The following is a 14,386-nucleotide window of genomic DNA, read 5'->3' as shown; positions in this document are numbered from 1 at the left end:
TAATGACTTCCCTGTAGTAGAAGCATTTTTAACATTTTTACTGAGTTTCAAAGATGAGTAGGAGTATACCAAAAAACATGACACAGAGGAGATGCATAGAAATTCTAAACAGGAAATTAAGGCTGTGAAGACTGGAACCAGGATGTGAAAGGGATAGAGGCCAGGGAGGAAAGGAAGATGGTGGCTGAAAGGGCAGAAGAGCAAGCAGTGGCTCTCAGAGTCCTAATCCAAATCCCCAGAGACTCAGACTCAGTCGGGATGCCTAAGTAGCAGGACCATGGGTTTAATTGCTTTATTTTTAAAACAATGACCATGTAATTCTGATAGAGGTGGTTGTAAATCTGAGGTTGAGATTCCCTGGGCTGGGTGATGAGGAGACTATGAAGAATTTAAAGCAAGGATTAAAGTAGGAGAGAAAAGAAGGGTAAATATCTATGACAAAGTTTCTGCTTAGGGAGACCCAACACCCTAGTTGGTGGGGCTGCTAACCTAGAACAGGAATATATCCTGAGAAAACTTTTAATTCTAAAATATTCATTTTAAGTTTAAAGTTGTCTACTCGATCCTGGAAGAAGTCAGACTTCTGTTATGTTGTAATTTATAAATACTAAGAATGCATAGGGTAGCTAATTTACCTACACTCATTAATTCATTGAAGAGAAGCTGATTGAATCAGGCAGCATGAGGGGTGTCTATACTTACCTTCATCAAAAGATGGTCAAAGTAATACCTGGCCTTTTTTGTCAAATGGAGTCATCTCTGCTACTTTTGGCCTTTGGGTCTTCACATCCATGCAGATAACCAATGGTGACAGAGCCTTGCAGTCATGGGAGTGAGGACATGTCTAACTCGCCTTTTCACCAAGATTCCAGGATCAGATGCTGATCTAGTAGAAGAATACAAGTTTGTTTATAGTAGGGCAGAGTAAATTATAGCAGTTCAAATATGGGAGCCATTTTTGGTCTTGCAGGCTAAAGACTAGGACCTTCTAGAAAAGACTGTTAAACTCTTTTGCTCCTTCACTCATGGCTGCTTGCCTCCATTCCCTTACATAGTCTCCTCTTTTAACCTGACATACCCCACAGTCCAGTACCCCACTCCTTCCCCTTCCCTACAATTGATGACAGTACCACACCTGACCCTCACTATAGTTTGCAAATGGAGGAACTAAGGATTTATCTGGGAGCTTTAAAAAGTTCTCTTGGGATAAAGAATTGATGATAGCACAGGAGAACAAGTACCTGTTTAAGTTCCCTCCCTCTACCAGTGAAATTTCTCACTAGTTACCTAAGAAACATACAGGGTCAGTACACAAAGTTGTGCAGGGTGTACAGGCTGTGCTCTTTGCAAACATCCAGCTGAAAGAGCAGGTAAAGGCTCCAGGCTTCTCTTGACTCCTCCAGTGGGTGCCCTGTAACAGGGCTGGGTCCACCAACAGGGGTTCTTTTTTTATTTGTTCAAAGGCTCTACTCTCTAGCCCAGAGGTAACTCTAAAGCCAATCTCACCAAGGTGAAACTTGGTTTACTATGGAGGGTATGACTCATTCCAGACCTCAACCTACATTAAAACAATTATGACTGTAAATCACAGTCATTTTGTCTTCTGGGATGTTCAGCATCAGGTTCTGGTAGATCCAACAATCTGAGGGATGTGGAAAAGCAACTTGGTATTTCCTGCTGTAGATTAATAAAATGTGGTTCTGTCCATAAAGGAGTTTGCAGTCTAGCAGATCAGAAAATTAAGACAGTGAAATGGAAGAAGCACAAAGTCTTTTGTAAGTTTAGGGAGAGGGATTTCTTCTGACAGAGGAAACAGAAGTCTTCCACGAGACTGTAAAAAGCAGGCCATTGAGAAGTAGACACAATTGTAACAGCAAGTAAGAGAGCACTCTCTGGGTGGCTCAGTTGGTTAAGCATCTGCCTTCCACTCAGGTCAAGAACCCAGTGTCCTGGGATAGAGCCCAACATTGGTCTCTCTGCTCAGTGGGAGCCTGCTTCTCCCTCTGCCCCTCCCTCCCACTCATGCGTGTATGTTCTCTCTTTCTCTCTTTCTCTTGCTCACTCGCACTCTATCTCAAATAAATAAAATCTTAAAAAAAAAAAAAAGGAGCACTCTGTGCAAACAAATACAGCCCAAAGCCAGGTGGTAGGAAAACGTGAACATATGATGAAACCATCATGCTTTCAGGGAGAATGCAAATATTTCGAGAAGAGTAAGAAAAAGCAATGCTAATGAATACTGTAAAAGTATACTCAGAAGGAAGGGCTGGGTGACTCAGAGCATCCAGCCTGGACTTTCAACCTTGTGACCCAGAGCTGCCTGGAGGACCACCTTGGCCTCTTCTACCAGAAGAGCTCCCCATTTATCCGTTATATGGACCACTGCCACAAACAAAACAGAAAAAAAAAAAAAAAAAAAAAACAGTAGTCAAGTCTGGCTTCATTTTCCCCCCAGGGAACTTGGGCCAAGAAAGTTACAAGAAGCCAGGCTGGCGGCGTGTAACTCGCTCATGGCAGACCGGGACTAGAACTTAAGGCTTTTGCTCTTTCCACTTCTCAGCTTTTCTTCCCGGAATGTCACTATCCTCAGGTACCTAAGACAGTGCATTAGAAAATCAGCTGAGCTACAGCGAAGATGGCACATTCTGGGGGATATGGAATTAATTCTGCACATTTTAGAAAGCATTCTGGTGTCACAAGGCTGGAAAAGCAGATTGTTGCCGAATCTTGGCGGTCCTTGAACGTCTGTCCAACCAGGGGTTGGATTCAGTTCACTAGGCAGTGCATAACCACTAAACTTCTACAACTGTGGAATGCAATTATTGGACTTAGAGTGTTTTAATTGCCTTCCTTTAAAGTCCCTCTTGCTTATGTCTTCAGTAAGATAGGAGATTTGCCTTTGCCTTTCTTGTTGCTGTTACTGAACTAGAGCCAAATTGTGGGTCTAGTTGGCTGAATTTTGGGTTTTCTTTCTCTCCACCCCCACCCCGCCGCTTTTATTTTGCCTTCTGTTTTTGTTTTCCTTAATTTATATGTCCTTTGAACTTCTTAGAGATTTTATCTGAGACTTTAGAATAGTTTAAGAGCACAGTACCTGTAATGATCTCTCTGTACTGAGTGTGAAAAAATGAAACACAACGTTAGTGCCTGAGTGGCCGGGGATAGCCTCCTTTTGAATAGGCTAGGATTCTAGCTCTGCTATTGGGGAGGTTTACAGAGTCGAGAGTTCTTGAGAGCAGATGCTCTGGACTTGCCTTGGGAGTTTTGATCACCGTTTACTATAACTGCTCTTGCACTGTCCAGCACGGTGTGCGTGCTTTGGAATTTAAATTTAGAGATCTTTTATTCTCTGCAGCTATGTCTGGGGAATCTTCCAAATCAACAGTCTGCTTTTTGATTTCAAAGGCTAGACAAAAATATTACAAAACAGTCCATTTTTTCTTTTCGAAGTTGAATAAGGTAAAAATCCACAATAGCTCCAAGAAGCCAAGCAAAAGTCAAAGCTGGCCCTGTTACAGTGCAGGAGTCCTTCAGCCTACTGGATGAGCGATCTCCTTATGTCCTCCGAGGAAATGAGCCCATGATCAAGAAGCTCTGGTTGGAATTGAAATGGAATTTTCTCTGTTAAAAAAATGGTATAATATTTTAGTATAATGCTATAATTAGCTAGGAGTTTCAACAGGAGTTAAGTAACTTTCATGGTTAGGTTGGTGTTTAGTGTTTACTCTGAAAATAGTGTTTTTGTATGACTGAAATGAAATGTAAATGTCTCTTACCATATAGAAGCAATTTCTGAAATTCTTACTGTCTCAAGGTTGAAAATTTGTGGAAGTCCAAATAAATGCAATCCAAGGGTAGTAATTATAGTGTGAAAATCCAAGAGTCCTTTTGCTCCCATGAACTGTTCCAAAAAAATGGAATTCAATGCCAGCCTCACGTGAGACATTCTGTTGCATTACTTGGGGTAACTTTCAACCAATGAATGTATTTTAACTTTATTTAAAAATCCTGAATTCTTGTTTCTCTTACTTTTCAAATGTCATACATTTTGTGGGGCTTTCTTATTAATGCTGTTGTTTTTAAATGAGGCCCAGAGACTCCTGATCTCAACAAATATCTTGGTGAATACACTTTTGCTTTGGGGCAAGTACAACTTAATATTCATAACTCTTGGAATGCAGAAGCAAAATGTGAAGAGAATCATTGTGATTCCCAAGCTTTAGGTATTGGGGCTAAATAGCTGATGTGAACAACTTAGGGGATTGGCAACATTATTAAAGTATCATGTAAAAGCCAACATCACTCTGAGTTTCAAAAATCCAGGGAAGGGAAAACTCTACTACTAGTTGACATTTCAATAAAATATGGCTAAGAAGAAAATGCCGTGTATCAGGAGATCTCAATGGGCTAGCTTTGAGCAAAACAATAAAGCGGAGACAGAGAAGTAAAATAAAAATATATCCCAGTGATAACACTTGAAATCTGAAAATCAATTAAGGCAGTTTTGAATAACACAGATTTAGTAATTTGAAACATTCAAATGAGAACCAAGTAAGGTGTGTGAGTATATTAGTACTTCTGTTTACAAAGATTTATTGCTTTCTACCTCACAACGTTCACCAAAATCATTGAAGATGCCAAGGGATTCCAAAGTTCATTTTTTCTGCATGAAGTTACGATTCTGTAGTACGCATCACAGTGCATAGCACAAGCAAGAACTGGAAAGCATTCTTAGATTTCTAGTGATATGGGTAAAAGAATTTTTCTGGGAAAGCCCCAAATTAGCTCCTTATTCTGGAGCTAATTTGGTATATTTCACCGCAAATTAAGAAGTATCAAATGATGTCACATATGTAGATTTCTGCTCTATTCATCTATTTTTGTATTTCTGGTAATATTGCACCCTATGGTCATGTACCATTTTATATAACAAATAAGATCATATGCCATCCATAAATTAATATAGTGAGAATGGGACAAATAAATAAACGGTTATGCTGGAAAAGAGAACATTGAAATAGGCAAATCAATATTGAGGGGAAAAAGATAACTTTAAGATACCTAACATTATTCCCTCATATTATACATCCCATCCCAATCTGGAGAAATTTGAATGGAGAGTGAATAGGCAGACTTACCGCAGTTTCCCTAAATGAGTGTCCTTAAAGTAGGGACTTCAAAAGGGCAACAAAGAGAGACTTCAAAATATAATCAAACAAAATAAGGAAGAGTTTAATTGCAGTTCCAAAGGATGCATTATAGACTAGGGAAATTTTCTACAGCAGTCTACACTAAGAAAAATCCTGATGAAGTTTTAAACTTTGGAGGTAAGGAACTCTTTAGTGTAAAAAAAAGAAAAAGTGTGTGTGTGTGTGTGTGTGTGTGTGTGTGTGTGTGTGTGTGTGTATGCCCATGTATATGTTTGTATAAATAATAAGAGGTGGAATGTCAGACTGCTCCCAGACTGCTACTGAACCCAATCCAGTGCCAGAAGCTACTAGACGATAAGGGAACAAATGTTTGCAGCATTCATGGGGAAAGAGTGTAACTAATGATGATTGCATACAAACATGATTGGGCAATAGGAGGACTTTTTATAAATTAAAAAATACCAACAACCAAAAAACACTCAGGGAAGATACAATTCATGAGCCACTTCTAAAAAAAGGAAAGAAATTACTTGATGTTAAAAATCTAAACAACTGTTTGGCGAGGATGTAGATAGAGAAAGGGGAACTTTCTTACCCTGTTGGTGGAATGCAAACTGGTGCAGCCCCTCTGGAAAACAGTATGGAATTTCCTCAAGAAGTTAAAAATACTACTATGAGCCAGCAGTTGCACTACTAGGTACTTACCCAAAGGATAAAAAGATACTAATTCAAAGGGAAACAAGCACCCCTATGTTTATAGCACCATTATCTATAATAGCCAAACTATAAAAACAGCCCAGGTGTCCATCAACTGAAGAATTAATAAAGAAGATGTGAGATATATATATATATATTTTCCATATGTGGAATATTATTCAGCCATCAAAAAGGATGAAATCTTGCCCTTTACAACAACATGGATGGTGCTAGAGAGTATAATGCTAAGTGAAATAAGTCAGTTAAAGACAAATGCTATACGATTTTACTCATGTGGAACTTAAGAAACAAAACAAAAAAGCAAGGGTAAAAAAATAAGAGACAGAAAGGCAAAACCAAGAAACAGACTCTTAATTATGGAGAACAAACTGATAGTACCCATAAGGGAAGTGGGGGAGATGGGTTAAATAGGTGATGGGGATTAAGGAGTGCATTTATTGTGATGAGCACCACGTGTTATATGGAAGTGTTGATCACTACATTATACACCTGAAACTAATATTACCTTGTATGTTAACTAACTGGAATTAAAATAAAAACTTAAAAAAATACAAATTTTCAGGTGCAAAATAAATAAGTCTATTATATTAACTTTTTAAGATAACAGATGGTAACTAGACTTAGCATAGTGACCATTTTGAAATGTATACAAATGTAAAATCACTATGTTGTATATCCGAAACAAATATAATATTGTATGTCAACTATACCTCAATAACTAAATAAAAGATTTTCAACACAGAAAAAAAAAAAAAAAACTAAACAACTGAAGATGCTTGATTGGAGGTGCTGGGATAAAAGAAGAAAAGCATCTGTCAGTGGCCAAAGATAGTAAAGCAATAATAACAAAGGGGAGAGATAAAGCGTGAGTCAAAAATGTATACTCAACCCAGTTATCATCCAACTATAAAGGAAACAGAGAATCAGATTTGTGAGGAAAGGCAGCAGGTTATGAGCCTTATGGAGAAAAACAAAAAGTCAAGCAAAAGAAATAAACAAAAAAAGCTACTTAATGAAATACTGGCCCAAAAGATGAATTTTTTAACAAGTTTGGAACTGAGAAACAATGAAATTGACATAAAAGAACTAATGGTAAGTTTTGAATCCACTGAAATATAAAACAAAGAGGTATAAATGTAGAAATCAGAGAAAATTGACATGATTAACTTGGATGATGTATATATAACAGTGTGGGTTGTACAATTTGGGAGGAACTGGTGCTCTGGAAAATAGCTCTTTAGCTAACCTGAAAGTTACTTTATGTTATAGAACTTTTCACTTACCACTCCTCTAAGAGGCTTTGCTATCTAGAGGTCATCGAGGCTGTACTATTGAGATAGGTAGCTCCTAGTTCTTTAGCAGTTTGGATTAGGAGAGGAAACCATGGGAGCATGTTTGAGTGTTTTGGGTTTTTTTTCCCCCATCATTCAGCAGAAAACACTCATAGAGAAAGAAATTGAAACATAGTTTAAAATTTTATTTCATACTCAAAGGTTTTTGCTTTTTTTTTTTTTTTTTGGTCAGTCTCAGATCATCCGGAAATTTATATCCCTGGTGATGCTAAATTTTTATCTAGAGTTTAGGAATTCCATCAATTCTGTTTCAGTTTTTAAATTCTGTTAAATGTCATCAAAGTTGAAATTGATATTTTTATTTTAAAAATAGCATAGTGTTGTTATAAGATCATCTATCTACTCCTCCCTCTACATACAAATATGCACCACATTGAATAATATTTAGTTTTATTAATGAGTACTTCAAATGGTTAGATTTGGGTTGAGTGGGGATTTTTAGTTTCTATTTTTAATAAGTAGTTTACCATTAAAATGTGTCATTTTAATAGGATCTTTTAGAGCAGTTTCAGGTTCACAGCAAAATTGAGGGGAGGGTTCGATATTTTCCGTCTATCCTCTGTCCACACACATGCACATCTTCCATTATCATCCCTGGGCAGGTGGTGCATCTGTTACAACTGATGAGCCTTGGACACATCATCATCGTCAAACAGCCACCGTTTACATTACAATTCACTCTTGGTGTTCATTGTATGTGTTGGGACAAATGTATAATGACACGTATCCCATCAGCAGGATATTACACAGAGTATTTTTACTGTCCGAAAAAGCCTCCATGTTCTGCCTATTGATTCCTCCCCCCTACCCAACCCCTGGCCACCACCGTTCTTTTTTTACTGTCTATATAATTTTGCCTTTTCCAGAATGTCATATAATTAGAATCAGACCGTATGTAGCCTTTTCAGATTGGTTTCTTTCACTTAGTAAATACATTTAACTTTCGTTAATGTCTCTTCTGAGCTTGAGAGACTTCGGCTTTCACTTCTGAAGGATCATTTTGCAGGGTGCAGAGTTCTGTGCTGGTGGTCTCTTTCTCTCAGCACTTTAAATACTTCACTCCACTGTTTCCTTGCTTGCATGGTTTCTGAGAAGCTGGAGGTACTTCTTGTCTTTGCTCCTCTGTAGATAAAGTGTTTCTTCCCCCAGGCTGCTTTCAGGAATTGTTCTGTATCTTTAGTTTTCTGTAGTTTGAAAATCGGATGCTTAGGTGTTTTTTGTTTGATTGGGGTTGTTTTGTTTTTTTTTTTGTTGTTTTGTTTTGTTTTGTTTTGTTTACATTTCTCCTAGATATTCTCTGAAATTCCTGGATATGTGATTTGGCATCTGACATTAATTGGGGAAAATCACCATCATTTTTTTTCAAATATTTCTTCCGTTCCTTTCTCTTTCTTTACCTTCTATTATTCCTATTAAGCATATTTGACACCTTTTGTAATTGCTCCACAGTTTTTGGATATTCTGGTGTGGTTTTTTGTTTGTTTGTTTGTTTTGTTTTTTTTTTTAAGATTTTATTCTCTTTGCTTTTGATTTTCCAGGACTCTACTGAGAGGTCCTCAAGCCCAGAGACTCTTTCCTCGGCATCACTACCCAATCTACTAATGGGTCCATTATAGTTATTCTTCATTTCTCTTACAGTATTTTTGATCTCAAATGTTTCTTTTTGGTTTCTTCTTAGGATTCCATATTTCTGCTTACATTCCCCATTGGTTCTTATTTGCAGTCTAATTTATCCATTCACGCCCTTGGCATATTAAATAGAGTTGTTTTAAATTCCCAGTATGGTAATTCCAACATCGCTGACATGTTTGGTTCTGATGCTTGCTCTTTCTTTTCAGATCATTTTTTGTCTTTTGGCATGACTTGTAATTTTTTTCTTGATAGCCAAACATGATGTGCCCCATAAAAGGAACAATTGTAAATAGGCTTTAGTAATATGATGGTGAGGTGTCAGGGCAGGGGGGAAATGTGTTCCTCAGTCCTGTGATTAGGTCTCAGACTTTCAGTGAGCCTAGGCCTCTGGACTGAACTTCTAAGTGTTCCTCAGTATTTTTTCTCCCTTTGGATGTGATCAGAGGGCTCCTGTTGGCTAGAGTTGGGTACTTCCCCCCTCCCTGGTGGAAGGCTAAAGCTGGCTTGAATTAGGTATTTCCCTTCCCCCAGGTCAGATAGGCTCTGATAATACAGGGGCAAGTTAGGCCCAGGTTGATTAGTTTCCCCTGAGGGCAGGCTCTATAAAGAAGAAAATCCCTTTTCTGATGTGTTTCAAAATGGTTGCTTTCCTCCTCCCCTTGCTGGAAGCAGGAGACAGTTTTTCTCCATATTTACTATGGGAACCTAGTCAAGCTTCTGGAGGTAAATCTCATAATATTGTGGGGGTTTCCCTCTATGATTAGGTCTCCCTGGAGTTTTTAAGTCCTAGACTTGCCCATGCTGAGTCGTCAGTAATTTCTCAATTATGTTTCAGGTTTCCCACCCTATTCATTCCTACGGAGGTATCTGTTCTGCTCTTGAGTCCCTGCTCGGATAAGTTGTGACTCCCTGAATTTGCCCGTTGCTTTCCAGTCTTGGGGACAGCCATTTGCCTTGAGTCCTCCCTTGCCTTAAGAACTTGAGAAGAGTTGTTGGCTTTTCAGTTTTTCAGCTCTTAAACGTGCAGAAATGAAAATCAATGTTATTTTTAAAGTAATTTTAAAACAAAAAAGTAAAAACTATTGAAGATTAAAATACAAGTGGACAACATTGTAATTGTTACCACAGTGTAAAATAATTTTTTAATCTATAAAAGAATTTTCCTTACAAATGGTTAAACTTGCATTTCTTCATAAAATATCTACATTGAGACATTTTTGGTTTCCTACATGTTGCAACTTCCATCTAGGATTTTAAAATTGTAATGAGGTATAATATTTGATATTTGAGTCAGAGGTATCATATTTAAAAGTGTTTGAGACATTAATTTCATTTGCCTGAAAGCAAATTCTTATTCCATTAATTTATTCAAGACTATTCTAATCTCACATTACTTCTTATTGGCCTGAAATTTCCTATTTTCAGCTTACTAGTTGAAAGATTAACAAATGATAGGTTTCTAACAGAAAAACGGGTTATCTTTTTTCTTTCTTCCTTTTTTAACCAAGACTTACCCAGAATGAGGATGGTTGTTCTTGGCAGTTAAACCATACTTCGCAGTATGTCTGAAATTCCCTGTTAATTGCTTTGCCTGTCAAGTTCTTAAGCCCTTCTCAAACCATTGCACAGTCTATCCCATACCAGTTACTATGTGAAGAACAACTAGATACTGAATGTATGTTGCCAATCTGTGCATGACACACGAACCTGAAACCTGGCTCCAATATTCATCAGCTGTGTGACCTTAAGCTAATTATTTAACTTTTCTGTGCCTTGGTCTTCTCATCTCTAATGAGAATAATAACAGTGCATACCTTTATAAGGTTGTTATGAGGATTAGTAAGTCAAACATTTGGGTATGTTCTGGTACATAGTAAGCACCATGTGTTAGCTTTTATCTTTATCATGACAACAAATATCCAAGTATAACTTATTCTTCCTTTTAAAATCTAAGAGCCTACATGACAAATTGGATTATTATAAATACCATGTGTTAATTGGAGAACTGTTTTAGAGAGCTGAAACAGATTTTGTTAGTGTAGAATAATTTAGTAGTCTGGCCATACAGTTTGGATTACCTAGGGCAATCTCAGTTAATGCTTGTTGTCCTGGCCTGCTTTTTTTTTTTTTTTTTTAAGATATAACTGATACATAGCATTGTGTAAGTTTAAGGTGTAACCCATGTTGATCTGATACTTTTATATATTGCAATTTAATCACCATCCTAGTGTTAGTGAACACCTCTGTCATGTCCTTTTTTGTGGTGAGAGTAATTAAGATCTAGTTTCTCAGTACTTTGAAGTTGATAATACAGCATTGTTGACTATAATCACTATGCTGTGTTAAATCTTCTGAACTTACTTATCTACTAGCTGCAAGTTTATCCCCCTAAACATCTCCCCAGTTCCCTCACCTGCCACATGTTGGTCACCTCCATTCTGCTCACTGTTTCTATGAGTTGCACTTTTTTAGATTCCACCTGAAAGTGATAGACAATATTTGTCTTTCTCTGACTTATCTCACTTAGCATAATGCCCTCAGGGTCCATCCATGTTGTCACAAATGGCAGGATTTTCATCTTTCTTGTGGCTAAAGAATATTCCGTTGTACAAATACTGACCACCTCTTCTGCATCCATTCACCCATTGACAGACACTTCATGTTTCAGTACCTTGGCAATTGTGAATAATGCTGCAATGAACATGGGAGTGCAGATGTATTTCAGTACTGTTTTCCTTTTCTTTAGATGTATACTCAGAAGGACGATGACGGGATAACACAGAAGTTCTATTTTCAGTTTCTTGAGGAACCTCCATAATGTTCTCCATAGCGGCTGCACCAGTTAGCATTCCCACCAATGGTGTAGGAGGGTGCCCTTTTCTCCTCATCCCTTCACTGCTTGTTAGCTCTTGTTTTCTTGATTATAGCCATTCTAACAGGTATGAGATAATGATCTCATTGCCATTTTGATTTGCCTTTCCCTTGTTGATTAGTGATGTTGAGCATCTTTTCATGTACCTGTTGGCCATTTGGATGTCTTATTTGGAAAAATGTCTGTTCAGTTCTTTGGTGCCTGGCATACTTTTAATAGCCTCTCACTCTCACAACTAAGCCAGTTTAGATGATAAAAGTTAAGAATATTCTAAAACTAAGAGGGCAAAACTGTCATTGGAAGAATGTGGTTAAGGTTAGAACTCAAACCTTTTAAAAATGAGTGTTAGCTGGGGTGCTGGGTGGCTCAGTGGGTTAAATCCTCTGCCTTTGGCTCAGGTCATGATCCCAGAGACCTGGGATCGAGCCCCGCATCGGGCTTTCTGCTCAGCAAGGAGCCTGCTTCCTCCTCTCTCTCTCTGCCTGCCTCTCTGCCTACTTGTGATCTCTGTCAAATAAATTAATAAAATCTTAAAAAAAAAATGAGTTTTAGCTGATAAGTTGAAATAAAATGTTTTAGGCTTAAACACCAGTTAGCAACTAGCAGTTCATTCATTACCTCATTTAATGAATGTTTGTGTAGTGCCTGTTTTGAGGATAACGTATTCAATGAGACAGAAACGCTCCCTGCCCATGGAGTTGCCCTTTTGTGAAAAATACTGATAATAATAAGTAAATAAGTACCTAGAATAATAACACATAGTAGGCATAAGCAATTGCACTTTTTAATTGTTTTTGAAAGAAACAAAATACAATTGATTTTGATAAGTGTTCTAAAGAAAATGAAATTAGGAGGAGAATATCTGGATACTACACAAAGAGCAGGATCCTCTGAGAGTGGCCTGGAAGTGGCCTGAATGTTCAATCTGAATTGCCTAGATTTGGACAAGATAGCTGGGACCAGGCCTACCCCCACCCCTCTTCCAATAAAGGGTCTGCCTCAGAACTCAGCTTGAGAAACGTGTCTTTCCCCAGGGTCCCAAAATCTCCATATGCTGTCAGAGGAAGTCCGTGGACAATTTCAATTCCTATAAGAACTGACCCCTCAAATCTAGAGTCTCTGGCACCCAGGCAGGATGATATGCTTCGTGAGTAACTTTGCTCTAATGCCTGACTTACTGAAAGAGCGAGAACTGAGGGAAGAGGATGTCTCCATTGTAAAACAGACCAAAACTACCTACTCAGCATTGCTCCTCGGCTTGGCCTATCTCCCTGGGTACTGGAAGAATCGGGTGTATCCTTGCCTTCTCTCTTAATGATGTTAACCTTGAAGCTATTGTATTTTATTTTAAAAGTAATGTGAAATCATTGAAAGCTTAAAGCCAAGGAATGACATGATCTCATTTAAGAAAATGATTCTGTTGGCTGTGTGAATAATGGTTTGGAGAGGAACCAGCATAAATTCAGGAAGGTCAGTGCAGAAGTTAGGGGGATGATGTGGCTTGAACAAGGAGTCTGGTGGTGTGAACAGAGGAAATAGAGCAATTTGAGATAGGTTTTGTAAGACTTGTTGATGGATTACACGTTAGAATGGGAAAATGGAAGAGTCGAAAATAACTTAGTGTGTGGTGGTGGTAGTGTTGTTTTGAGTCACTGAATGGTGATTTGAGAGCGAAGTTTGTTTCCAGGGAGCTCTCAACGGTATACTGGTCTGTGACGGGAATACCCAGAGGGGTCACAGTACCCTACTCTAGCTGACCATTCAGCAGTAGTCATTATCCCATAAAAACATATGTGACAAGTTCTCTTTGTAGTACAGGCATCAAGGAAACTGATTATATTAATGAGAATTTGAATACACATGGTGGCAGTATTCAAATCCAGTCCCATGGGTCAGGATTCCATGATGCCAACCTGGTCACTAGGATTCACCTTTTCAAGAGGAACTAAAAGAGGACTTCCCAAAAAGGGATTGGGTGTGGATCATAGTATCTATTTCAATATTCCTTTAGTCCTTATTTAATTAGAACTTTTCTAGTTCAGTTTCCACATTCACATCTTTCCTAAGTAGAATTTACCCTGACAGTTACTTGAACTTAAGATCATAATGTTAAAAATATAGGGATAAGCAAAATAATCTTGCAACTTCAAATATGATGCAATACTGGCAAACAAGTTGAAGTACCTACAAAGGGGGTATAGGGATTAACATGATGAATGAGACTCTGTTTTTGCCCCAACTATCTCTCTACATTGTACCAAATTTGGTATTAGTAAATGTACCATTTCACCTATCATGCTTCAAGTTTCTTCAGGGAAAAGAAAAATCAGTTCTTTCTCTTAAGGAGTAAAGGACAAATATTACGTTGTTATGGCAACCAAAGTTGCAAAACATGAAAGAGAAGGTTGGTTCTTCAAAAGTTGCTGTAACTTGGTAATCATGCATGAACAATGCCGTCTGTTTGAAATGCACTCATTGTTACTTGATTACAATTGTCCCCAGAATGTTCTAAAGAATTTTTTTTAGAAGAATTACTTCCTCAGAGCCTTTTAAAAAATTAACAAGCCAACTGATTACTTTAAGACAAATCTTCCTAGGGTTTCACTGTATCTAGTATTTTTAAATCTATTTTCCAGTAATTTATGCATATCTAGAAACTTTTA

The 14,386-nt window shown here is 37.8% G+C and overlaps 1 long non-coding RNA gene across 1 annotated transcript in view; it reads left to right on the top strand.

Moving 5' to 3' along the window:
* The window catches only part of LOC125081278 (uncharacterized), an 80,129-nt gene extending 70,382 nt beyond the window's left edge, over positions 1-9,747 (top strand). Inside the window, exon 3 of the long non-coding RNA XR_007121630.1 lies at positions 9,687-9,747. This is a non-coding gene — a long non-coding RNA (uncharacterized LOC125081278). The remainder of the gene's footprint in view (positions 1-9,686) is intronic.
* Positions 9,748-14,386: the final 4,639 nt, after the last annotated feature.

Source organism: Lutra lutra, chromosome 11 (genome assembly GCF_902655055.1).
Source record: "Lutra lutra chromosome 11, mLutLut1.2, whole genome shotgun sequence".
NCBI classification, from domain to species: domain Eukaryota; kingdom Metazoa; phylum Chordata; class Mammalia; order Carnivora; family Mustelidae; genus Lutra; species Lutra lutra.
This window is presented reverse-complemented; position numbering and strand designations above follow the sequence as displayed.